Raw genomic sequence first — 26320 nt, 5'->3', positions numbered from 1 at the left:
ATTGATAAAAAGGGGAGGGGTTATAATGTGTATTGGCATGCTTTCCTTTATTAGTTGAGGCATGCACTATAAGGTCAGGGAACTTCTAATAGGATGTTAGGCCATGTCTTGAGTACCATGTGCTGTTCTAGTCATCATATTACAGATTAGCGAAGATGTTGCCAAAACTGGAAATGGTGGTGAAGAAGCATTGTTTCTTTGCAATATTGCTGGCGTTGTTTCTTTGCAATAGAAGAGATTGAGGGAAGATTTAATTGAGGTATTTAACATCCGGAGATGTTTAGAGCAAATCGGAAGGATCTATTTCCCTCAGCAGATGAGTCAAAAATGAAAGGGCATAGATAATTAGTCAGAGAAGATTCTTCAGAGTTGGAAATCTTGAGTAATTGGTCGAGGAGAGATGAGAGAAAAGTATTTTCTCCCAGAAGCTGATTGAAATTGGAAATCATTGCAGGACATGATGATACAGGCAATGGCCCTTATATCATCTAAAAGGTAAGATAATAAGACATAGAAGTAGAATTAGGCCATTCGACCCATTGGATCTGCTCTGCCATTTCATCATAGATGTATTATCTCCCTCAACCCTATTCTCCTGCCTTCTCCCTGTAACCTTTGATGCCCTTACTAATCAAGAATTCCGCTTTAAGTATAGCCAATGACTTGGCTCCCACAGCCAATATGAATTCCGCAGATTCATCACCCTCTGGCTAAAGAAATATCTCCTCATCTGTGTTCTAAGGGGACACCCTTCTCTTCTGAGGCTCTGCCCTCTCATCCTGGACTATAGGAAACATCCTCTCCAAGTCCATTCTATCTAGAACTTTCTATATTCAGTAGGCTTCAATGAGATTCCCCCCTTCCTCATTCTTCTAAAGAACATACTTTCTAATATACAAGGAAATCTGCAGATGCTGGAAATTCAAGCAACACACACAAAATGCCAGTGGAACGCAGCAAACCAGACAGCATCCATAGGAAGAAGCACAGTCGATGTTTCGGGCCAAGACCCTTTGTCAGGACTAACTGAAAGAAGAGATAGTAAGAGATTTGAAAGTGGGAGGGGGAGATCCAAAATTATAGGAGAAGACAGGAGGGGAAGGATGGAGCTAAGAGCTGGAAAGTTGATTGGCAAAAGGGATACAAGGCTGGAGAAGGGAGAGGATTATGAGACGGGAGGCCTAGGGAGAAAGAAAGGGGGAGGGGAGCACCAGAGGAAGATGGAGAGCAGGCAAGGAGTTATTGTGAGAGGGACAGAGAGAGGAAAAAAGAGAGAGAGAAAGGGGGGGGGGGATAAATAAATAAATAAGGGATTGGGTAAGAACGGGAGGAGGGACATTAACGGAAGTTAGAGAAGTCAATGTTCATGCCATCAGGTTGGAGGCTACCCAGACGGAATGTAAGGTGTTGTTCCTCCAACCTGAGTGTGGCTTCATCTTGACAGTAGAGGAGGCCGTAGATAGACATATCAGAATGGGAATGGGATGTGGAATTAAAATGTGTGGCCACTCGGCCTGCTGTGTGGCCTGCTTTCTCTGGCGGACAGAGAGTAGGTGTTCAGCGAAACGGTCTCCCAGTCTGTGTCGGGTCTCGCCAATATATAGAACGCTACATCGGGAGCATCGCATGCAGTATATCACCCCAGCCGACTCACAGGTGAAGTGTCGCCTCACCTGGAAGGACTGTCTGGGGCCCTGAATGGTGGTGAGGGAGGAAGTGTAAGGGCATGTGTAGCACTTGTTCCACTTACAAGGATAAGTGCCAGGAGGGAGATCGGTGGGAAGGGATGGGGTGGACGAATGGACAAGGGAGTCACGTAGGGAGCGATCCCTGCTTTCAGCGGTGGGGGGGGGGGAGGGAAAGATGTGCTTGGTGGTGGGATCCCGTTGGAGGTGGCGGAAGTTGCAGAGAATTATATATTGGACCTGGAGGCTGGTGGGGTGGTAGGTGAGGACAAGGGGAACCCTATCCCTAGTGGGGTGGCAGGAGGATGGGGTGCGAGCAGATGTGCATGAAATGGGAGAGATGCGTTTGAGAGCAGAGTTGATGGTAGAGGAAGGGAAGCCCCTTTCTTAAAAGGAAGACACCTCCTTTGTCTTGGAATGAAAAGCCTCATCCTGAGAGCAGATGTGGTGGAGATGGAGGAATTGCAAGAAGGAGTTGGCAGTTTTGCAAGAGACAGGATGGGAAGAGGAATAGTCCAGGTAGCTGTGAGAGTCCGTAGGCTTATAGTAGACATCAGTAGATAAGCTGTCTCCAGAGATAGAGACAGAAAGATCTAGAAAGGGGAGGGAGGTGTTGGAAATGGACCAGGTAAATTTGGGGGCAGGGTGAAAGTTGGAGGCAAAGTTAATGAAGTCAACGAGCTCAGCATGCATGCAGGAAGCAGCGCCAATGCAGTCGTTGATGTAGCGAAGGAAAAGTGGGGGACGGATACCAGTATAGGCTTGGACAAGGACTGTTCCACAAAGCCAACAAAAAGGCAGGCATAGTTGGGACCCATACGGGTGCCCATGGCTACACCTTTAGTTTGGAGGAAGTGGGAGTGTCCGGTGCTCGTGGTGCGGCCTTTCAAATATACTTGGATATGTCCATGAAGAACAATAATCTGCAGGGTTATGTACCAAATGCTGGACTGTGGGATTAAGCTGTGGCTCTTTTGGACCACTATGGACCTAATGGCCTCCTCTGCTGCAAATGTTTTATATTCCTATGAATTAGTTTCACCATGTTGGCTTGTTTATCATGTGACTGGAGTAGAATGTTGATATCTTAGTAGTCAGTATCACATAGTAGGTTTGCTCTGTTCTTCTAAATACATTAATTTCCATAGATGTTGCCTGACCTGCTGAGTTTCTCCAGCATATTGTGTATGTTGCTTTGCATTTCCAACACCTGCAGAATATCTTGTGTTTATTATAAAAGCATATGAAACCCCTTTTTACTGGGCATCTTTAGAGATGCAGCTCATTAACCCCTTGCTAACAGCCATCGGATTCAATGGTGAGAAAACCACCTTTCTCAAACTCCATACATCTAGGGTTGATATGACTTTGGTCCTTCCAAACCCATGAGGTTGGGATGTCTTGCTCACCCAAACTCCAATATGTGTGAATACTATGTAATTTACTGCCCCCATGCAATTGCCTGTCAGCAAGAAATGACAAATTGTACACTGAAGGCAATTGTAAAAAAAAAGCATATTTATGAATGTTAACTTAACCAAACAGTTAATAAAGAAAAAACCAAAAGGGCTCATCATAATTAAACAGTCATATGTACGCAGGTTGGAGCTCAAATCTTCCAAAAGACGTTGTGTCCGATGTACTCATGGTACCAACTCCTATTCACTGATCCCCAGTAGAATTCCCCCTCTTGGGCTCCTCTGAATCACGCATTCCCGCCGGATCTAATCCTCTAGCCGGTACTCTCAAGCTTCTTCTCTCTCCATCTCTCACCGATAAAGACCTCGACCCATCTTGGTGTGTCACAAAACCTCTCCCCCAGTGTTCTCTTGAACCTTCTCCCAGTTCCACCTTCCTGATTAGATGACACAACATTCCTAAGCATCCCTTATCTTTAACGGTAACTCAAACACTACCAGCAGAACACACTGCTTCCACAGAAAACGATTACATGAAATACCCTACAACATTAGCTGTAACATCTTTACCAGGGTGTTACACATATTTTTTCCTTCTGCTGCACCAACTTACTAGTTTATACATAAAGCTGTGATTCTTCTACTGCTATAGTTGAAGAATATGTTGAGAATATGAAAAGGTTTGAGGATTGCAGTGAAAAATCTGCCATAGTCTTTACACAATATTCCTATTGCTTTGAATGAAAGCATGTTTGAGCTAAAGTTGTACCACTGAGGGCAGACACAATACAACTTTCTGTTAAAACCAAAATCATCCACCTGTGCAACTGTAAGGAAATTCTGCTCCAGTACTCTTGCCCAAGCAACGACCCTTTAACTCATTAACAGTGTACTCACTAATCTCACCAGTGCCTCAAACTTAAAATTCTCATCTTTGTATTTAAATTCTTCCAGTCCTCTATTCTACTCTTTTGCAGTCTATCTCAAAGCAACAGTCTTCCATGAATACTGCATTCCTTCAACTATAGATTTTATTTGTTCCCATTCACTTTTCCTTCCCATTGATGGTTGCTTCGTCAGTTCGTCTGGATCAGAAGTTGTGCTGTTCCACACATGAATCTCGACAGCTGCCCACCTCCCTCTCCTCCCTTAAGATCTTCCTTAAACTCTCTTTGGCCAAGCTTTACAGTTACATCATTCATCCTAATACTGTACCTCCTTTGGTTGTGTCACTGCTTGTTTGATTGCTCTTTCCTGAAGTACCTTGAGGTGTTTTCTTAAGTTAAGAGTGCTTTATAAATATAAATTGAAGAGATATGTGCAATTAATCTGGAGGAAAATAAGCCAGCAATTTCAGTGTAATACTGTTTTTCTTTTATTAAAGTTCTTAGATTCATTGTAGTGGGATATATCACTGGCTGCACCTCCATTAGTTGATGTCAACCATCAAAATTGTAAGACTATTGAACTTAACCAGGAAAACTCATGTAATTTAGTTTTCTTAATGAAAATGGATAAAAGTACAGCATTTCAAATGGCATGTGAGATTTTAAACTGCAGAGCCATTCTCACGGAGGGTGATTTCTAATCACAGCTGAAAAACAGCCAGATGTCAATGAATGTTGATAACTGAACATTTAAAGAGGCAATAGCAAGCTGTTCCATTCAACGCAAAATTCAGGGAGCCAATATGGAGGAGCCTATAAAACTGTTGGCCTCTTTTGAATTGTAAAGAAATGTATCTGCTCCCTCCAATCCCATGTTACCGGCATTTGCTTTGTTGCGAGTACCTTTCCCTGGCTTCCTGTGACTTTTGTCTATCTAATTAAATTTACACATCACTAGTTCCTGTTTGATGCCTAATAGCGGTGATGAATAGCGTCTTTTTGGAGGCTGACAGTAACAGATACCTGACATTTTTCACTCTGTCACAGCTCCCTGCTTCTCCAAGCACTTCTGACCCTATTGTTTTGGGGGTAATTACCATGTTGTACTTCATCATGCTCCCAGACATAAATGACAGCGCCCCTGTGAAACAAATGAGCGAAGGTCGGACAGAGCAGCTACCTACTCGCCAGCTCCCAATTACAGGTTACCACATGCTAAAGTGGCTCGGAATGGCAGGCAGTAACACACTTCCCAAGTCTCAATTAATCATGGAAACCATATGGAGTTGCAGCCACTGTTTGTAACATCAGTAAAGTAAAGCTGACACTTCCACTCTGGATCATTAAACTCGGCTGCTAGTCTCAATGTTCGGCCAAAATCTTGCGTAAAATCAGAGAACAAAAGGCCTATTTTTACTAATTTGGGGGAGAAAAAGAATCTGGTGAAGAGTTTAATTCTTCCAGTGTAAATTTAACCCAGATTTATGTCATGTGATATTGAGCAAAGATCTGTGACTGTCTGTCACACTTATACTGCATTTAATTGATTAAAAAAAACTACCATTGTCTCTTTGCAAATCTTCAGAAGAACCCTCAGCCTAGACTGATTTAATTCAACAGTGTTGTAATATCAATAACATGTCTATGGAACAGTTAACTATTAGTAGGCATAAATGTAAACAGAGGTAGGAAAGCATTAAGCCAGATTTTAATTAATTGGATTCATGCTCTTAAAGTTGAGGTGGATAGGGTGAACTCTGAGGCTCACGATATCTCCATTCTCTAAATTGATCAGTGTGGACATAATCTCCTGCTCCATCCTGGTGGGGAATTCCATGTTTTGAGGGCAGGATTTTGGGTTGCTTGAGGATAATGTGGTTACTTTAAGAAGCACCAGCAGTCAGGTGAAGGTTCAGCAGTACGATCGTGAAAGCTTCTTGGTCAAAGGTGGGGCGGGGGGAGGGGTAATGGTGATGGTACTCAGGTTACAGCAGATTTTAGCTGCGTTGTGTAGCCTGGAGTATTAGGTTAATATTGTTAACGGGGGGCCTAATGACATCATTGAAGCATGACAGGCATATTCAAAGCAGATCTCTTCTTGCCAAGGGTTGTGCCACATGCCTGCTCAAAGAAACAAATTAATATTATAATCTCTGGAAAGGCAGTCGAATGAAGAGGGTGATAAATAAAAATATTTTAGCTGCCTGCTTTTGTGTAGAGTTAAAGTTGCACCTTTGGTGAATAAATGTACCATTCATCATTACACTACATCAAAGATACTAAATATGAACTGCTGTTGGTATTAAGCCAAAGACCAGAAAGTCCCAGCTTTGTTTCTTAGTCTGTTTTGTATGAGCATTACTCCATTAAGGCAACAATGCTGGAGCTGTGACGTGTCTCAGTATTTCTTGGCTGGAGAGTGAAGTGAACTCAACCAACGGTCCTGTTCATAATTGTTACCAAGAGCTTGGTGCTGAAAAATATGCATGTGAGGGATTAGTGGCCTTGGTGGTGACATCACCTGAAGGCTTGTTGACCTTCACTGGCCAGGGTGACATGTGAAAAATCTACTTTGGGGCAAGGGGCCAGAGGCTTGCCAGTGTTCTCAGCCCTTTCAGGGGAGATGAGGAGAAGATTTTATATAATAAAAATGCAGAACTGTCTAGGCGCTAGTGAAATATTCATGAACCCAGAAGATCAACAGTATGATGGTGATAAATCTGTTTGCCATTTCTTGATGACCAGTCAGAGCAGCAATAGTAAAGGTCAGTCGAGCAGGTCACTATTCTTTCTTGGTCCAGATAGTCTATAGTCCACAGTGATCAAAGGAATGCATGCACCCAATTTCTGTTTTGCGAAGTATGGAAGATTTTGCAAGTCCTGTTGCAAACATTGCTGTTAACTTTGTGTCGTGACAATTCTTACAAATTGTTAACTTGACTATAAAGCACTTGAAGATGTGCTGAAAATTGGTTTATAAATCCAAACACAAAATGATGGAGGAACTCAGCAGGCCAGGCAGCATCTATGGAAAAGAGTACAGTTGATGTTTCGGGCTGAGACCCTTCGGCAGGACTATACACTTTTCCATAGATGCTGCCTGACTTGCTGAGTTCTTCCAGCATTTTGTGTGTGTTGCTTGGATTTCCAACATATGCAGATTTCCATTTGTTTGTTATAAATGGATATCTCTTTTACTTAGCACCTGAACACTTATTTGTTAATTTATCATTGCTGTTTAAATTTGTTCTTCTATTATGTCCAATAAATTAAGTTTTGGCTAAAATGGCATTTGCCCAAAATTTGTTGATGAGTGGAGCTAAAGGTAATAAATACAAATGATCATGTATGTGGCTTAAGTAAAATTTTTCTTTTGTAATTGTACACTGGAAATTAACAATTTTTGATATATCTGTAATATTGGATACTTGTTTAAGATTAAATGTGGATTGACACATCTGATGTGTCGTGATCACCTCTAACTGTAATGTTGTTTTCCTTTGTATAATGATCTCGCCCATGAAGCTGTGTTGAAGGCAGTAGTGCATTCCCATACAACTGCTGTTTTGGACAACAGAAACAGAATGGTGTAATTTATATTGTTGAGAAAGTTCACTCCAAGTGAATTTCATAATTCTCATTCTGATGAATGAGAATGTTCTTTTAAAAACTGCCTAAAGTGTCATTTTAGCCAAAACTTGATTTCAACTTTCCTCAATATGTTTTGTGCTTACTGCAGCTGCATTTCATTCAGGATTCTTATCCATAAGACCATAAGATACAGGAGCAAAAGTAGGCCATTCAGCCCATCGAGTCTGCTGTGCCATTCAATCATGGGCTGATCCAATTCTTCCAGTCATCCCCGCTCCCCTGCATTCTCCCCGTACCCTTTGATGCCCTGGCTAATCAAAAACCGATCTATCTCTGCCTTAAATGCACCCAATGACCTTGGCCTCCAAAGCCGCTCATGGCAACAAATTCCACAGATTTACCACCCTCTGACTAAAGTAATTTCTCTGCATCTCTGTTCTAAATGGACGTCCTTCAATCCTGAAGTCGTGCCCTCTTGTCCTCGACTCCCCTACCATGGGAAATAACTTTGCCATATCGAATCTGTTCAGGCTTTTTGACATTTCCTTGAGCTCCAAGGAATACAGCCCAAGAGCTGTCAGACGTTCCTCATATGGTAACCCTTTCATTCCTGGAATCATTCATGTGAATCTTCTCTGAACCCTCTCCAATGTCGGTATATCCTTTCTAAAATAAGGAGCCCAAAACTGTACACAATACTCCAAGTGTGGTCTCACGAGTGCCTTATAGAGCCTCAACATCACATCCCTGCTCTTGTTTTCTGTACCTCTAGAAATGAATGCCAACATTGCATTCACCTTCTTCACCACCGACTCAACCTGGAGGTTAATCCTTAGGGTATCCTGCACAAGGACTCCTTAGTCCCTTTGCATCTCTGTGTTTTGAATTCTCTCCCCATCTAAATAATAGCAACACACATAAAAGTTGCTGGTGAACGCAGCAGGCCAGGCAGCATCTCTAGGAAGAGGTACAGTTGACGTTTCGGGCCGAGACCCTTCGTCAGGACTAACTGAAAGAAGAGCTAGTAAGAGATTTGAGAGGGGGAGGAGGAGATCCGAAATGATAGCAGATGACAGGAGGGGGAGGGATGGAGCCAAGAGCTGGACAGTTGATTGGCAAAAGGGATATGAGAGGATCATGGGACAGGAGGCCTAGGGAGAAAGAAAAGGGGGAGGGGGGAAACCCAGAGGATGGGCAAGGGGTATAGTGAGAAGGACAGAGGGAGAAAAAGGAGAGAGAGAAAAAAATATGTGTATATAAATAAATAACAGATGGGGTACGAGGGGGAAGTGGGGCATTAGCAGAAGTTTGAGAAGTCAGTGTTCATGCCATCAGGTTGGAGGCTACCCAGACGGAATATAAGGTGTTGTTCCTCCAACCTGAGTGTGGCTTAATCTTTACAGTAGAGGAGGCCGTGGATAGACATACCAGAATGGGACATGGAATTAAAATGTGTGGCCACTGGGAGATCCTGCTTTAATAATAGCCTGCCCGTTTACTTCTTCCACCAAAGTGCATGACCATACACTTTCCAACATTGTATTTTATTCGCCTCTTCTTTGCCCATTCCCCTAAACTATCCTATCTCTAACTATTAAAAGAAAGCTCTGCCTTTACATTGGTATTGGTTTATTATTGTCACATGTATGAAGGGTATTGTCACGTGTGGAGAGCTGTCAGAGGTTACAGTGAGACATTGATAGGATGCAAAACTGGGCTGAGAAGTGGTAGATGGAGTTCAACCCAGATAAGTGTGAGGTGGTTCACTTTGGTAGGTCAAACATGATGGCAGAATATAGTATTAATGGTAAGACTCTTGGCAGTGTGTAGGATCAGAGGGATCTTGGGGTCCGAGTTCATAGGGCACTCAAAGCTGCTATGCAGGTTGACTCTGTGGTTAAAAAGGCATACGGTGCATTGGTCTTCGTCAGTCGTGGGATCGAGTTTAGTAGCCGAGAGGTAATGTTGTAACTACATAGGACCCTGGTCAGACCTCACTTGGAGTACTGTGCTCAGTTCTGGTCGCCTCACTACAGGAAGGCTCTGGAAACCATAGAAAAGGTGCAGAGGAGATTTACAAGGATGTTGCCTGGTTTGGGAAGCATGCCTTATGAGAATAGGTTGAGTGAACTCAGCCTTTTCTCCTTGGAGCGATGGAAGATGAGAGGTGACCTGATAGAGGTGTACAAGATGATGAGGGGCATTGATTGTGTGGATAGTCAGAGGCTTTTTCCTGGGGCTGAAGTGGCTAGCATGAGAGGGCACAGTTTTAAGGTGCTTGGAAGTAGGTACAGAGGAGATGTCAGCGATAAGTTTTTTACGCAGAGAGTGGTGATTGCGTGGAATGGGCTGCCGGCAACGGTGGTGGAGGTGGATACGATAGGGTCTTTTAAGAGACTCCTGGATAGATACAAAGGGCTTAGAAAAATAGATGGCTATGGGTAACCCTAAGTAATTTCTAAGGTAAGGACATATTTGACACAGCTTTGTGGGCCAAAGGGCCTTTATTGTGCTGCAGGCTTTCTATGTTTCTACATATGAAGATACAGCGAAAAGCTTGTCTTGCATACTTTTTATACAGATCAAGCCATTACACAGTGCTTTGAGCTAGAATAAGGTAAAACTATAACGATGCAGAATAAAGTGTAAAAGCTACTAAAAAAACGACAGTGAGGTAGATCATAAAGTGCAAGATCATAATGAAGTAGATTGTGAGTCTAAGAGTCCATCTTATTGTACAAGAGGTTTTGATAATTGGGATATAAGCTGTCCTTGAGCCTGTTGGTATCTCCTGCCAATGAGAAAGGGGAGAAGAGAAAATATCTGGGGTGGGTGAGGTTTTTGATGATGCTGGCTGCTTTAATGAGGCAGCAAAAAAGTATAGACCGAGTCCATAGAGGGGAGGCTGGTTCCTGTAATGTTCTGAGCTGTGTCCATAACTCTCTGCAGTTTCATGCAGTCTTGTACAGAGCAGTTGCCAGTCCAAGCTGTTATGTATCCAGACATTGATAAAAATTGGTCTGAGTCGATAGGGACATGTCAAATTTCTTTAGCCTCTTGAGGAAGTAGAAGTGTTGCTGAGCTTTCTTGGCCATAACATCAGTGTGGTTAGACCAGGCCTGACTATGGGTGATGTTCACACCAAGGAACTTGAAGCTCTCTCACACTCTCAGCCTCAACACCACTGATGTGACAGGAGGATGTGTGTCAGCCCTCTTTCTGAAGTCAATGACCAGCTGTTCTATTTTGTTGACTTTGGCGGGAGAAGTTGTTATCATGAAGCCTAATCACAAAGCCCTCTCTATCTCCTTCCTGTACTCCGATTTTTTATTTGAGATATGGCCCACTACGATTGATTTATTTGCAAATTTGTAGATAGAGTTAGAAGAGAATTTGACCACACAATCCCTGAGTGTATGGGGAGTAGAGTAGGGGATTGATGACACAATATGGTGGACTGCCAGTGTTTAGAATAATCATGGTGGAGGTGTTGCTGCCGGTCCTTGCTGACTGCAGTCTTGGTCAGAAAGTCAAGCATCCAGTTGCAGAGGGAGATGTTGATCCTCAGGAGTCCAGAGTTTGCTAATGAATAGCATGATTCCCATCCCTTTTAGGTCAACTCAATCCATTTTGTAGTCAGTAATGTATCTTCGTTGAATACAGCAACTAGTACAATTAATACAGCAATAGAGCATGGCAGCATATAAACAGGCCTTTCAGCTCATCCAGTCCTTGCCAAAATGTTATCCCGCCTAGTCCCATGGACATTCACATGGACCATTGCCCTCCATACTCCACTCATCAATGTACTTATCCAAATTTCTCTTGAGCGTTGAAATCAAATCTGCATTCTGATTCTGACCACTCCTACTGACAGTTCATTCCACACCCATGCCACCCTCTGAGTGAGGAGGTACCCCTTAAATATATCACCTTTCACCCCTAGCCTATGACCTCTAGTTCTGGTCTCACCCAACCTCAGTGAAAAAAAACTGCTTGCATTTACCCTATCTATATCCCCCATAATTCTGTAACCCTCTATCAAATCTCCACTCATTCTTCTACATTTCAAGGAATAAAGTCTTAACCTATTCAACCTTTCCCAGAACCTCGTGTCCTTAAGTCCCAGCAACATCCTGAGAAACTCAATCAAACAGCAATGTGATATTATCCAAGTTGGACCTTCCTTTGAAGCTTCTCCTGAAAGCGGAATCAGGCTGGACTTTTGAGCTCAAATTTCCAGATAGGGATTTGAACTCTAAAGCTAAATTAAAAATAAAAAATTGTGGGAAGACATGGTAAATCAGGCCACATCTGAGTAAGAGTAGCAGAGTTTAGGTTTCAGTGACCCAAGAATTTCCAGCATTTTCTATTACTTTTTATTTCCAGCATCTGCAGGTTTTTGCATGAATCTAAAACTTTGAATCAACACTGAAAGTGCTACGAGCTGACCCACACTCTGAAGATATATTGCAGGTCACAATAGACATTTGTTGCTAAACAAGTTACAACAAATACATAGACTCAATCAGCCTACTTCATTACTTATCCTCCACAACATGGGAAGGAGATGGCATCGCTGCAAAAAAAAAAATCGCTTACATTACATCAATCAACAGGAAGTGATCTACAAGGTTCTTGTGCAAATTCTTACATTTAGTGTTTATTCAAAAGGAAATTGTTGCTTCATAACGATTGTTTGAGTTGAAGCTTGTGGCATTAAAAATACGAATTTTCCAAAATAAGCAACTTTAGAAAATACCTTGTACCTAAATTGATTTATCATGTTCTAAAAAACTCAGAGCCCTGTAAGTTAAATGAGACATGTCCCCCCTTCTACCCTTGACTTGCTCTCACCCCTCACCCGCTCCCCTCTACACCCTCTCCCCTCCTCTCCATCCCTCTCCTCCTCCTCCCCTCTCCCTCTCCTCCTCCTCCCCTCTCCCTCTCCTCCTCCTCCCCTCTCCCTCTCCTCCTCCTCCCCTCTCCCTCTCCTCCTCCTCCCTCTCCTCCTCCTCCTCCTCCCCTCTCCTCCTCCTCCCCTCTCCCTCTCCTCCTCCTCCCCTCTCCCTCTCCTCCTCCTCCTCTCCTCCTCCCCCTCTCCTCCCCCTCTCCCTCTCCTCCTCCTCCCCTCTCCCTCTCCTCCTCCTCCCCCTCTCCCTCTCCTCCTCCTCCTCCCCTCTCCCTCTCCTCCCCCTCCCCTCTCCCTCTCCTCCCCCTCCCCTCTCCCTCTCCTCCCCCTCCTCCTCCCCCTCTCCCTCTCCCTCTCCTCCTCCCCCTCCCCTCTCCTCCTCCCCCTCCCCTCTCCTCCTCCCCCTCCCCTCTCCTCCTCCCCCTCCCCTCTCCTCCTCCTCCCCCTCCCCTCTCCCTCTCCTCCTCCCCCTCTCCCTCTCCTCCTCCCCCTCTCCCTCTCCTCCTCCCCCTCTCCCTTTCCTCCTCCCCTCTCCCTCTCCTCCCCCTCCCTCTCCTCCTCCTCCCCTCTCCCTCCCCTCCTCCTCCCCTCTCCCTCTCCTCCTCCTCCCCTCTCCCTCTCCTCCTCCTCCCCTCTCCCTCTCCTCCCCCTCCCCTCTCCCTCTCCTCCCCTCTCTTCTCCTCCTCACCCCCTTCCCCCTCTCTTCCTCCTACTCCCTTCTTTTCCTCCTTCCTCCTCCTCCCCCTCTCAATAGACAATAGGTGCAGGAGTAGGCCATTCGGCCCTTCGAGCCAGCACCGCCATTCACTGTGATTATGGCTGATCATCCACAATCAGTATCCAGTTCCTGCCTTATGCCCATAACCTTTGATTCTGCTATCTTTAAGAGCTCTATCCATCTCTTTTTTTGAAAGCATCCAGAGACTTGGCCTCCACTGCCTTCTGGGGCAGAGCATTCCACATATCCACCACTGTCTGGGTGAAAAAGTTTTTCCTCAACTCCGTTCTAAATGGGCTACCCCTTATTCTTAAGCTGTGGCCTCTGGTTCTGGACTCACCCATCAGCGGGAACATGCTTCCTGCCTCCAGTGTGTCCAATCCCTTAATAATCTTATATGTTTCAATCAGATCCCCTTTCATCCTTCTAATTTCCAGTGTATACAAGCCCAGTCGCTCCTTCTTTCAACATATGACAGTCCTGCCATCCCGGGAATTAACCTTGTGAACCTACGCTGCACCTTCTCCCCTTCCTCCCCTCGCCCTCCCTCTCCTCCTCCCCCCTCCTCCTCCCTAACCTTCATCTCTCTCTCCATAATTTTCATGTAATATTGTCCTATGAAAGCTGTGCCTTCAAGTAGAATTTTTCACCAATAAATCAAAAGTAAGTTTTTAATTTCTTATATTACCACAACACCAATGTCGGTGTAGGGGCAATTGTAGGATGGATAAGAGTCCTTAAAAAGTGTTTCACTCCTGTAACAATGAACCTTAAACTAAAGAGGATGTTAGCATGGACAAAAAAGAGAAAACCATGTTTAATAAAGACTAGAAAATGTTAAGAGAGGTGAAGCAGGAGTCCAGAGAAGGGATTCCAGAGATTGGGTCCCAGAATGGATTGAGGACAGCTGTCAATGAACCAAGTAAGTGGCAAAATAGCAAGATAGTGTTCACTGACCGTTAAGAAATTTGATGGCAGAAGAGAGGAAACTGTACTACCTCACTGATGGGAGTAATGAGAAGAAGTCATATCCTGGATGCCGGGGGTCCTTAATGACAGATAATCATAAATCAATAATGAAGTAGTTTCTTGCAGTTTATGGAAATGAGGGTAATGAAGATTGGAAAGTGAGTTATTTTTGCTCTGCAAGATTACCCTAATTTTTGGCTTTGGCAGCAAATGTGCACACTGTTATTTGGGTAGTCCTCACCAAGTCTGTAGCCCTTGAATTTGGAAAATATTCAAATTTAAGTTCAAATTTTATTGTCATTCAACCATACATGAATACAACCAAATGAAATCGTGTTACTCTGGGGCCAAGTTGCAAAACACAGTACCAACAATCATACACCGTACAAGGCACATATATCACATATAAGACAGCAGTAAACATAGTCACACCAAAAAATATAGTTCAAGTCCCTGAGTCCATAAATGTTGCAGCAGTCTGTAGTTGAACACAATACATCTTGTCTTCTGCTAAGTGAACACTGGAGGGCAGCAGCAACTGCAGTTTGGCATTGCGCCACACCGCCTCTGGCACTCTGGTGGTGCGCACTGTTTCTGACGCCTGTCTCCTGGGCGGCTGCAAAACAGGCAACACTGCAGTTTGAGGCCTAGTCCTCGCTACGACCGAGGCCACACAGCTCTCCCGCTGTCCACCCCCACCATACGCCAATAAAGCGGTGAATCAGACTTGCAGCATTCTACATTACCAATATCCAACAGTGTCTTAGAATGACAAGAAAAACATCTAAGATGACCACTTGCTGTTAGACTGCACGTCACCTTCGCTCACCGACTCCTCTCTGTTGTAGGCAGCATCACGGTCTGCACCAGGTCCAGCTCCTTCAGTTTCTCTACCATCAAGCAACTTGCTGATGGGGTAGAGCTGCAGTATTTCAGTTCTTAATGTCCAGCAGGTCTTGCAATCATAAAAAAAAGTTTAAAAAAAAGACAATAACACCTTTGGTTGGCCCCGTAGAAGCCGAATGTGCCACCATCTTATTGGAGAGCATGTTTTAATTCTGCCATTTAGTTCTCATGAAAAATTTACAAGAACATCTTTTCTAAAGTTTTGATTTTTTAAAAAGTTGACTGGATTTTAAAAGCCATATTGAATAGTTGGTACACTAAGTGTTAACTGACTGTGCAGTGGAACTGCTTTTTGTATGTAAATCGTGGGTGTTGACGTTAAGGCTGACAACGCATCTCAATTATCACATGGACAGTAAGCATGATGACTGTGTAATGAGTGTGGTGAGTCACCCTATTTCCATTTCTTGCTTGAAAGGGGTGGGGAATTCCTGTGAGCGTATAAATGAGCTTGCTTTAAAGAGCAACTTATTCTGGTCCTGCCTGAACTCTTTTGTCTGCAGTCACTGGAATTTAAGCTCATTTGATATCAACCAGTTCAGTGCCGCAGTGGACAGAATTTGGATTGACCTTTCAGCATTATTGTTCTGGATAAATACAAGCCAAGTGAGTAAATACTGCTGTGTTATTCAATCCTAAACTTGAACACAGAAAGTTCTCACGAGAGTGCGGTAATGGAGAACACTGGTGCCTCATGAAATGTGGTGCAACTAGAGAAAAGGAAAGGAAACTGACAGGCAATATACACGTTGATCTTGATGCGCTGCTTGTGTGTTTTTGGCATCTTATTCCACCCCTTCCTGAATTAATTATGTTGCTGCATGTGGAAGGTAGAATTTAAAGTTTATAAATATGTTCTGTTTGTGCATGAGGGCTATTATCTTGAGAGAGTTATATTTGAGATAATGACAGGTCTAAGAGGGAATGTGTGTTTAAGCAATCTTCTGATTGCATTCCTAAGCACACTGTTGACAGTTTTCGGTGCAAATTTACTCTTTAAAGTTTTGGATGTGTTGTGAAATATTTAGGAATTATTTATATTTTTATGTGGTTGAAGGTGTGGTTTTTTTTCTACTTCACTTTTTCCTCGATTATTTTCAGCCATTTTATCAGTTCACCAGCTGTAAAATTGGCAGTAAGCAAAAAACATATTCCCGATGACCCACAAAAGCTTCTCTGGAACCCATAAATGGAAGGTTATTTTTTTTTTAATGACTTTGGGATGAATATACTGTACAAGCGCTGAACCCAGAACTTTGGGTTCATCCTAGATTCTCACTGCATGTTTAATTATGGCTTCTGGGCCAATGAGTCTTTGCTGATGATGGGGTGCATTTGTACAGTCATGTGGTTGGAAAACTCATATTCCAAGCTTTCATTTGCAAACTTGAGCATTCAGTCCAGCTGTGGCCAAACTTAGTGTTTGCAAAATTATCAGAACAATTGTCTTGATCACAAGCAACACACACAAAATGCTGGAGGAACTCGGCAGGCCAAGCAGCATCTATGGAAAAGAGTAAACAGTCGACGTTTCAGGCCGAAACCCTTCATCAGGACTGGGGAAAGAAAAGATGATCTGGTTATGTTGCATTGCCATTTGTGGTACTTAGTTGTGCATATATTGGTTCCCGTGTTTCTTTGTAAAGTAAGTAATTGGCACTAAATTATTTTGGAGAAAGCTGAGTTTGTGGAAGATGCTAGGTAAATACATGGCTTTCAGTACTTCAGCCATAATAACTTGACAGCGACTGAATGTTCTGCAGCATGAGATTCACCTTCTGATTCTCCAAAGCCTTTCCACCATCTTCAAGAAGCAAGTACTGCTAAGGAATGTTTTCCACACTTGGCTGAGTGCAATGCTAACAACTTAAGCATGATGATATTCATAACAAAGATGCCTGGTTAATTAGTTACCCTATTTTACCAACTTAAGTAATCACTCCCTCCAACAATAAGTCTCATGAAAGAAAATGCAAGTCAGTGCTACAGTTCAGGTGCAATGAACATTCAGTTCTTACCACATTGCAAATAAAAGTTTATTTTGAATGTTCAGACAAATTTCACTAACCAGACGGTATCTTATTGAATGAGATTTAATAAGATCTTAAGGAAAATTAAATTGAGGGTAATGGCTATCTCTAAATGAATTACAAGGTAGTAATCCATCAGAAGAATTCAGAGTATGTCGTCCATTACTGTCTGTTTAAAGCTATACATTGTCTTGTTAAAATTAATATTTCATTGAAGATAAACTTACAATAAATAGCATTACGGGTGTATTTTCTTTCAGTCTGTGAGGAAAGAAAGTGGTATCATAAAGCAAGGAGACTTGGTGTACTCTTGCAGACTTGGTTTTATTGCATCAGAGACTGGATGTATAAAACAATGATGCATAACATCTGGTCTGCAGGGCAGATTCGACCCATGGGAGGTTTCCACAGCTCAATAAGTGGAGAGCTGCTTGTGCTTGCTGCCTTTTCTTTTTGCATGTTTCTACCTGCATTGACATCTTGGTCTCTGAAGTCTCTCCTAACCGCAGAGGCTCTGTGGAGCACAGTGTTTTCCTGTAGTAAATCTGAAGCCCTGCCTCCAGTAATGGTTTTGTTGCTGGTTATAAATGTCCCAAGACGTTGAAATGTCAAAGTGCTTGGAATATTAATTTAGTAATTACCAAAATAGTTAAAGTAACTTTTAAAAACATAATTATTAAGCATTTAAAATACTAAAGAGATATTCTAAGTGCTCATGCCAATAATCTTGACTTTGACTTTTGAAGTACAATAAAATAAACTCCGTTCATATACATGTAAGTTGTGAGAAACTTACCCTTTGTTCTGGCCATTCCTCACTGAAATAAATGGAGTGTCTGAACCTGCACTAGCTCTTATCTGGTGCCGGTTCATTGTGCTAATTTCCCAGTTTAAATGTTCAGAAATGCAGTAGATTGAAGGAAGTCACTGTTGAGTTTTGGTCAGAGTGACAACATAAAAGGGCTCACAGGAAGTTGGGACTTTCCCTTGAATGGTCCTCAAAATTGATAAGATTTCAAGTCTGGCCTACCATCCCCAAGCAAAGATATATGCAGCACTGAGCTAAAGAATCCAGGCTACTTTAATGTAGTTGAAAACCAGGTGAAGAATTATTTTGAGCTGACTTTTGGAAGCCAACTCTAAAAGATGAACTCTTGATCTCCCAACCCCTCTCACTGTGGCCCTTGCCCTTTTCTTTCCTGAATTACGTTTTCTCTGTAACTGTCACACTATATCTTGCATTCTGTGTTCTCTGTTACAATCTTGATTATATTTGTGTATGGATTGATCTGTCTGGATAGCATGCAAACAAAAAGCTTTTCACTGTATATTGGTACCAATTCCAATTTCAAAAAGGCATCTTGGCTGATAATGGAAATTATACTCCATAGTGTAAATCGTGTGTTTAACAAGCTTTTGTACAGCCTTTGTACTAATCAAGTTGAGGAATGTTATTGTTGGAGAATGTTATACTTCTGAGTTTCATTGCTTGGTTATCAACATTAAGCATTCTGGGTGGGGTATAACGACCATATGCAGAGTGCAGCGTTGTTTATCTGTGCAATATAATAAAACTTCAACTTAATAAGGGCATTCTCTATTGGTCCAATGTTTGACCGACTTTAGAAACCTCAAAGCAACATTGTCTCTTGTTACCATGGAATATCAAAATATGGGCAATTTTATGGATGTGAACAATTCTAATTGTTGTAGGAATTCTAAATAGTTTCACTTAGACATACTGAGTGTACTGCAACCTGGCAGCAAGTAGCATAACGGTTAGCGTAATGCTATTACAGCACCACTGATTGGCATTCAACACCTGCCCAATGCTTGTAAGTTTTACATTCTCCCCTTGACCATGTGGGTTTCCTCTGGGTATTCCAGTTTCCTTCCACATTCCAAACACAGTTAGGGTTAGTGAGTTGTAGGCATGTTATGTTGGCACCAGAAGCATGGCGACATGTGCGGGCTGCCCAGTGCAATCCTAGCTGATTTGATTTGATATAAATGACGCATTTCACATTGTGTTTTGATGTACATGTGACAAATAAAGGTAATCTAATCTAATTAGAATTAAAGTCTGATCAAAAAGAGAGGATTTAAGGTGGAAAGAGAGGTTTCTGGCGAGGATTCCCATACTTAGGGGTATGGCAGCTGGTAGCAGGTGTGTCATTAGATTAGATTAGATTATGAGGACACTCAGTCCTCGTTTATTATCATTTAGAAATGCATACATTAAAAAATGATCCAATGTTCCTCCAGGGATATCACAAAAAAAAAGGACAAACCAAAGACTAACACTGACAAAACCACATAATTATAACATATAGTTACAGCAGTGCAAAACGATACCTTAATTTGATGAAGAGCAGACCATGGGCACAGTAAAAAAAAAGTCTCAAGTCCCGATCGACTCCTATAGTCCCTGATAGCAGGCAGCAAAAAGGGAGAAACTCCCCTGCCATAAACCTCCAGGCACCAGCAACTGACAACTGCCAATGCATTGGAAGCACCCGACAGCTGACTGAGTCCGTCCGAAAACTTCGAGCCTCCGACCAGCCCCTCCGCTACAGCCTCCCGAGCGCCATCCTCTGCCGAGCGCCTTCAACCTCATCCCGGCCGCCGAAACAAACAAAGCTGAGGATTCAGAGGCCTTCTACTCCGGAGATTCCGGACCACACAGTAGTGCAGGATAATCAAGAAAGACAGAGTTAGGGGAAGTAGATGTATTTGTGACATTTACAAGCTGAAAGATGGGAAGTGGTAAGGCCCTAGAGAGAATTGAAAACAAGTGTGGTAATCTTTTTTTTAAAAGTAGTATTGGTGAACTGGGAGTCCATGAAAACAAGGTAAAGATGGTTAGATGAATCTTGATTCAGATTAGAATAATGAGCAACAAAGGTTTGGATTCAGAGTTTAGAATGTGGGATGTTATCAGGCAAACTTAGAGGTAATGAAGGTGTCTCTGAGAGTGTCTGCAATACACGTACTGAAGAATTGGAAGACTAAGGCAATGTTACAAAGGTGGACATGAGTACCCTTAGTCCATGAAGCAAATATGTGGTCCATTGCTAAAATTGAGGATGATTATGAAACCAAAAGTTGTGAAAAGAAGCTAAAGAGAGGTGCCGAATCATTTGCTGGAGATGGTGTTAACAATAGTTTTGGTTTATTTAGCTCAAAGAAATACCTACTTGATTGTCATTACATGTCATGACATAGAAACTTTGGAAGGGTTAACAGAAGTGGCATGGCAGATGTTACACCTTATGAGCAGAAACTGATTCTTGGTTTCTGAATAGTAACGCTGAGATAGGATGCAAGCATTGATCCTTGGACATCAGAATCACATTTTGACTTGGGTGGTGTGAACTGTGTTGTTTTGTGAAGACAATCAATTACTATAAATTAAATAAATACTGCAGAAAACAGATAACAAAATCGTGTTCCTGGACAGTTCAGAAATTTGATGGGAGGGGAAGAGGCTGATTCTGAATCATTGAGGATGAGTCTTAAGGTTCCTGTATATCCTCCCAAATGCGAGTGAGAAGAAGAGGGTCCTTAATGATGGATGCACTCTTCTTGAGTCACTGTCCCTTGAAGATATCCCAGATGGTGGGGAGGGTTGTGCCATGATGGAATTGGCTGAGTCTACAACCCTCTGCAGCCTCTTGTGGTCCTGTGCATTGGATCCATCATGCACGGCTGTAATACAACCAGTCAGAATGCTCTCCACTGTACATCTGTAGAAATTCATACTTTGAACTACTGAATCTCCTCAACTCCTAAACGAATAGGTAACTGTGGGAGTGAGAAAAGAAGCTATTAAAAGTAAGTGTACTGCAACCACTGAATAGGTAAGAATGAAACCAGTGAGTGCAGTGTTCAACTATTCAACGACTGCTGACAGCTCAAAGTAAATTTATGATCAAAGTATATACTTATCACCATATACAACACTTAGATTCACTTTCTTGTGAGCATACTCAGAAAGTCCAAGAAACGCAATAGAATCAATGAAAGACTGCACCCAACAGGATGAACAAGCAACAAATGTGCAAAAGACAACAAACTGTGCAAATATAAAAGAAAAAAAATAAACAGTGAATATTGAAAGCATGAGATGGAGCCCTTCAAAGTGGGTCCATAGGTTCTGGGAACAGTTCAGTGATGGGGTGAGTGAAGTTATCCCCACTGGTTCAAGAGCCTAATGGTTGAGGGGTAATAACTGTTCCTGAACATGGTGGTGTGAGTCGTAAGGCTTATGTTCCTTCTTCCTGATGGCAGCAGCGAAAAGAGAGCATAGCCTGGAAGATAGGGGTCCTTGGTGATGGCTGCTGCTTTCTTGTGACAGCGCTCCAGGTAGATGTGCTCAATGGTGGGGAGGGCTTTACCTGTGATGATCTGGGTCGTATCTATTACATTTTGTAGGATTTTCCATTCAAGGGCATTGGTGCTTCCATGCCAGGCTGTGATGCAACCAATCAATATACTCTCCACCACACATCTATAAATGTTTGTCAAAGTTTTTGATGTCATGCCAATTCTTCACAAACTAATAAGAAAGTAGAGGCACTGCTGTGCTTTCTTCATAGTGGCACTTGTGTGCTGGGCCCAGGACAAATCCACTGAAATAATAACACCAAGGAATTTAAAGTTGCTGACCCTCTTTACCTCTGATTCCCCGCTGAAGGCTGGCTCTTGGACCTCCAGTTTCCTCCTGCTGAAATCAATGATCAGTTCCTTGGTCTTGCTGACATTAAGTAAAAGGTTGTTGTTGTCGTCTCACCACTCAGCCAGATTTTCAACCCCCTCCTATATGCTGATTCAGCCAACGGCAGTAGTATCATCAACAAACATAAATATGGCATTGGGGCTGTGGTTAGCCTCACTGTCATAAGTATAGTGCGAGTAGAGCAGGGGGCTATGCACGCAGCCTTGTGGCGCACCTGTGCTGATGGAGATTGTGGAGGAGATGTTGTTGCCAATCCGAACTGACTGGGGTCCACAAGTGAGGAAATCGAGAATCCAGTTGCACAAGGTGGTGTTGAGGCCAAGGTCTTGAAGCTTATTGATTAGTTTTGAGGATAAGGAGTGATAAGCTATTACCTTGTCACAATCACAAGTAAGACCAATTTCAGTACGAAAGTAGGGCCTGGCACTTGATTCAGTGAACTTAAACAAGGGATCTATGAAAGATCTGAACAAATTTAAGAAGCTGTAGTATGATTAAAGACAGGCAAAAGAAAAGGGAAGTTGTGTGGTTTACAGATCTATCAGTTGTCAGGTGGAAGTATTACACGTGATCCATTCTTCCCAGGACTTCATTCAAATTCAAAACGGCTAATATATTAACAGTTCAAAAAGGAGAGGCTTAAAACCATTTATTTCTTAAATTTCAATTATAGCATTAATTGGAGCTTATTCAAAATAATTCATGGACAAAAGGAAGCTTGAGAATGTTGTTCAGAATAATAAATAATTCACTTTAAATGCATAGAATAGAAATATTAATTCTTATTCAAAAGAGAACTTGAATAAATAAAACTGAAATAGTTAAACACTATCTACAGTGTGATTATTGTTTCAGTATGAATGCAGGGTGGGGTCAGTCTGAAATGCAAATACACCTGTGTAAATTCACTAACTAAACCAAACCATGTTTTTGCCTTGATTTATGTACTTATTGCTGCATGACTGCATGAAAAAAATGTCAGTTTTGGACCTGCTGTGTCAGCAATGCTTGAGCTGATGGAAACATTGGCAGTGGGCATTCATTTTAGAGCTTGGAGTCTGCCTAAAATGGATGTGGCTTGGAGCTAGGAAAGCAAATCTTTCCTCATGAATGTAACAGGAAGAATACTTTCCTAATTCATGAATTGAATTTAGCTAGCCCTTCACTCTTTTTAGGTGGTAATCCAAACAGCCCTCCAGGATCTCTTGCTGGTTGGTATAAGTCTTTGTATCAGAGAAGTACAGCAAAGCCCACAACTTGTCACTTTCTGAGTTTCAGTTCAGCACAGTTGTGACCAAAAGGATATTGATCAGGAGGGGGGAGATTCCTGACTGATTGTACCCTTTCTTGATAAATGGCATTGTGCATGTTCTATTAAAGCAATTACCAGTAATTCCTTGTCTGGTACTTCAGTTAAAATTAGCTAACAGCCTCACAGAGTGATCCAAAGACAAATCATCATTTGTGTTTCTTGTGGGGTGAGCAAATTTTAAAACAAGTTGAATTTTTTTCTTTTCAGCACTTTCGACCTCCCCAAATTTAAAAAAAAACTGCTATTCAAATATGATTTCACAGCAGCAAATTTCTTGTTTCAGTGGCACAATAGTATTGCGACATAACATTAAAGGCATATTACCAATGTGTGTTTTTGTTGTCACATCTGTCTCTGTAAGCATTGATTGCTATTTAATAGAGTGAGACTGCATCTAATACTGCTGTCATCTTCGCTCAGAATCCTCAGCTACATGTTTCAGGACTTTTTAACCAAAATACAGTTGGGAGACATGAACTTTGCTTTTGCTCGTGGGACTTGCTGGGGTTAGTCACAGGACCCAAGATTTGTGGAAGAGCTGTTTTGTGAAGCATGCTTGAATTTTATTCTAAGTCGTGTTCACTTGACACACAGAAGCTGATTATGTTGGGAGGGGCCAGGAATTTTCCTGAATTTGCCAGCATCTTTTCAAATAAACAGTGGAAATTTAATTTAATAAAATCTATCACCTGTATTAGGAACACAATCCAGTCCCTTGTGTATACTGGAGTAGCTTATTTCAGTCGGACTGATCTTTCAGCCCCAGTAGCTTGGCGTACTTTGAACAGCGGAGCAAACTGGAAAGAGGAGAGCAGATTTTAAAAATCATTAAGAAACAGTTTCCCAGTTTTAAATTTAATGGACAATCACATTATCATTTTTTCTCACTGAAACTGTCAGAGTGCTTAGATCCGCAATTAAAATCACATACACGTAGGGAATCCATGCCTTCTTAAGGTATTTAAGGGATCCAGCAAGCTCAGCTTGTTTATGACACCACACTGAGATTTTATTTTATGTGTGTCAGTCAATATAACAATGATTTATTCATAGATATTTTCACAGATTTATAAAATCAGTTTTTCCTTCTTAATAAGTTAAATGTCAAGATTGTCTGGACAATGGGCTCCCTCCCACCTGCTGCTTTTACCTCAGGCATTTGGTTCAGAGAATAATAGAACCTGTGATAGATGATACTTTCCAATTGTCAATAATAGAAGGAGGAATCTGGTGTTTATCAAGAAGATTAAAGCTCTGAGCATATTCTTGACAAAAATAAATGCTGCGCCATTTGCCTGGAATCAACAAATCTACGATTCTAAGCACGTGCCTTCAAGGTACTTCTGAGAATAGATTTGGCTCATGTGCCAAGTTGCTAAATGCCAGCCCAACAGCACTGCTGAATTAGGAATAAACATGCATTGATCGGTTATCATTGACAGGAAATACTTCCTTTGCTGACCCCACAGTATAGATGGTCTCAGATTTTGCATTTCTAATGAAGGCAAAACTGTCGGCATCCACAACAGTGAAACTGACTGTTGCTTCTGGAATCTGCACATTGGTACTTCAGTGTAAAAAGGCCAGGGTTGTTGTTAATATTTCACTGCTCCTCCACAGGATGGGCTGTGAGAATGCTCGCAGATTTCCAGTAGAATGGCGGTGCGCTCAGACACGGCGGCTTCTACAGGGTCAACCAATAGTGTTATTGGCTTTTTAAAACTTTTTTTTATGATCGCAAGACCCTGCTGGACATTAAGAACTTAAAGTACTGCAGGTCGACCCCATCAGCAAGTTGCTCATTGGCAGAGAAACTGAAGGAGCTGGACTTGTGCATACCGTCTTCTGCCTGGACAGAGAGGCATCAATATGCACTCTAACCATGAGTAATCATCTTGGTTGTTTTTCTTGTGATCGTAAGACCCTGTTGGACATTGGTGGGTGTGAAATGCTGCAAGTCCAATTCATTGGTTTATTGATGGATGGCAGGGGGAGTTGCCGTAGTGTCACCTGTTTGCAGCTCAGGAGGATGTGTTGAAGTTGGGTGCTCCACTTGAATGCCGGAGCCAGTGTGGTGTGGCATCCATGCTGGAGTTGAAGATATTCCCCCCCCCCCACCGCCCCCTGTGTTCGCTCGGCAGAAGACAAACTGTATTGTGTTTGACTGCAGATTGCTGCAACATTCATGGACTCGGACTTGGGCTATACTTTTTTGTGTGACTATATATTTACTGCTGTCTTATATGTGCGATATTTGCCTTGTGCTGTGTATGACTGTTGGTCCTGTGTTTTGCACCTTGGCCCTGGGGAAACAGTGTTTTCTTTGGCTGTATTCATGGCTATCCATGATTAATGTGTGGTTGAATGACAATTGAAATTGAACTTAAAGATGGAACTCTTTTCTGAAGTCAGTGAATTAACAAGAACTTTTCTTAAAGATCTTACTTCTGCTCTCAAACTATTGAAAGCAGCAATAGCATATTAAGTGGAATATAATTACTGTGGAGTACTATTCTGGCTCTGAAAAAACAATTTTATTTGTGAAGTCAAATTACCTTAACATAAGTTTTTCATATTTTCAGGGATTTCAAAATAATTATGTATTTTATTATCTTTCAACCATGAAGTCCTGCTATTTATTTCATTCTCAGTAAACTGTTTGCCGAGTCAGCTAACTCAGCACGTTATGTTTTTTAACTTCAAAACAAACTAATTCAAAGGAAGCATGGGAGTCTGAGTCTAACTTCATGTTTACTTTAAGCGAGGCGCGCTCTATCATGTGGTAGAGCGATGACGTATGCAATTCATGTATTTTTGCATATAATTAATAAATTATATAAACCAAGAATGCTTAATCAAGCAATATATTTACAATATTACTGTACTATTAAATACACGACAGCCTGGCCTATCTAATCACATCACCATTGCAGACTACCACAGATCCCCTGCGTTAGCCTGAAATTAATGTCAGGTGGGAGGAATCCTATGCTGCATTGATCCTTAGAGAATTTTCTTCAAAGTCAGTAGTAATCATAGCCAAAATGCTGACCAATGTGAAAGAGCTGAAGTTCTAAATTTTCTTGGATTCCCAGAACAGGGGGTTTGGTAACAACTTCCATGAAAGACCAAAGTCATATGGGAGATAATGCCT

At 42.2% G+C, this 26320-nt stretch overlaps 1 protein-coding gene across 16 annotated transcripts in view; it reads left to right on the top strand.

Moving 5' to 3' along the window:
• The window catches only part of raraa (retinoic acid receptor, alpha a), a 735685-nt gene that overhangs the window by 458404 nt on the left and 250961 nt on the right, over window positions 1–26320 (top strand). Inside the window, exon 1 of one of the 16 annotated variants that reach the window (XM_063037133.1) lies at window positions 15291–15692. The exons of 14 other annotated variants lie outside the window; for them this stretch is intronic. The gene's annotated coding sequence lies outside the window, so the exon portion shown is untranslated. Of the gene's footprint in view, window positions 1–15290; window positions 15693–26320 lie in introns of those variants that run through there. One more of the 16 variants, XM_063037143.1, reaches the window with a different exon arrangement.

This window comes from Mobula hypostoma, chromosome X1 (genome assembly GCF_963921235.1).
Source record: "Mobula hypostoma chromosome X1, sMobHyp1.1, whole genome shotgun sequence".
In the NCBI taxonomy this organism is placed as follows: Eukaryota; Metazoa; Chordata; class Chondrichthyes; order Myliobatiformes; family Myliobatidae; genus Mobula; species Mobula hypostoma.
Note: the sequence above shows the minus strand (reverse complement) of the source record. Positions and strands in the feature narration are given on the sequence as shown.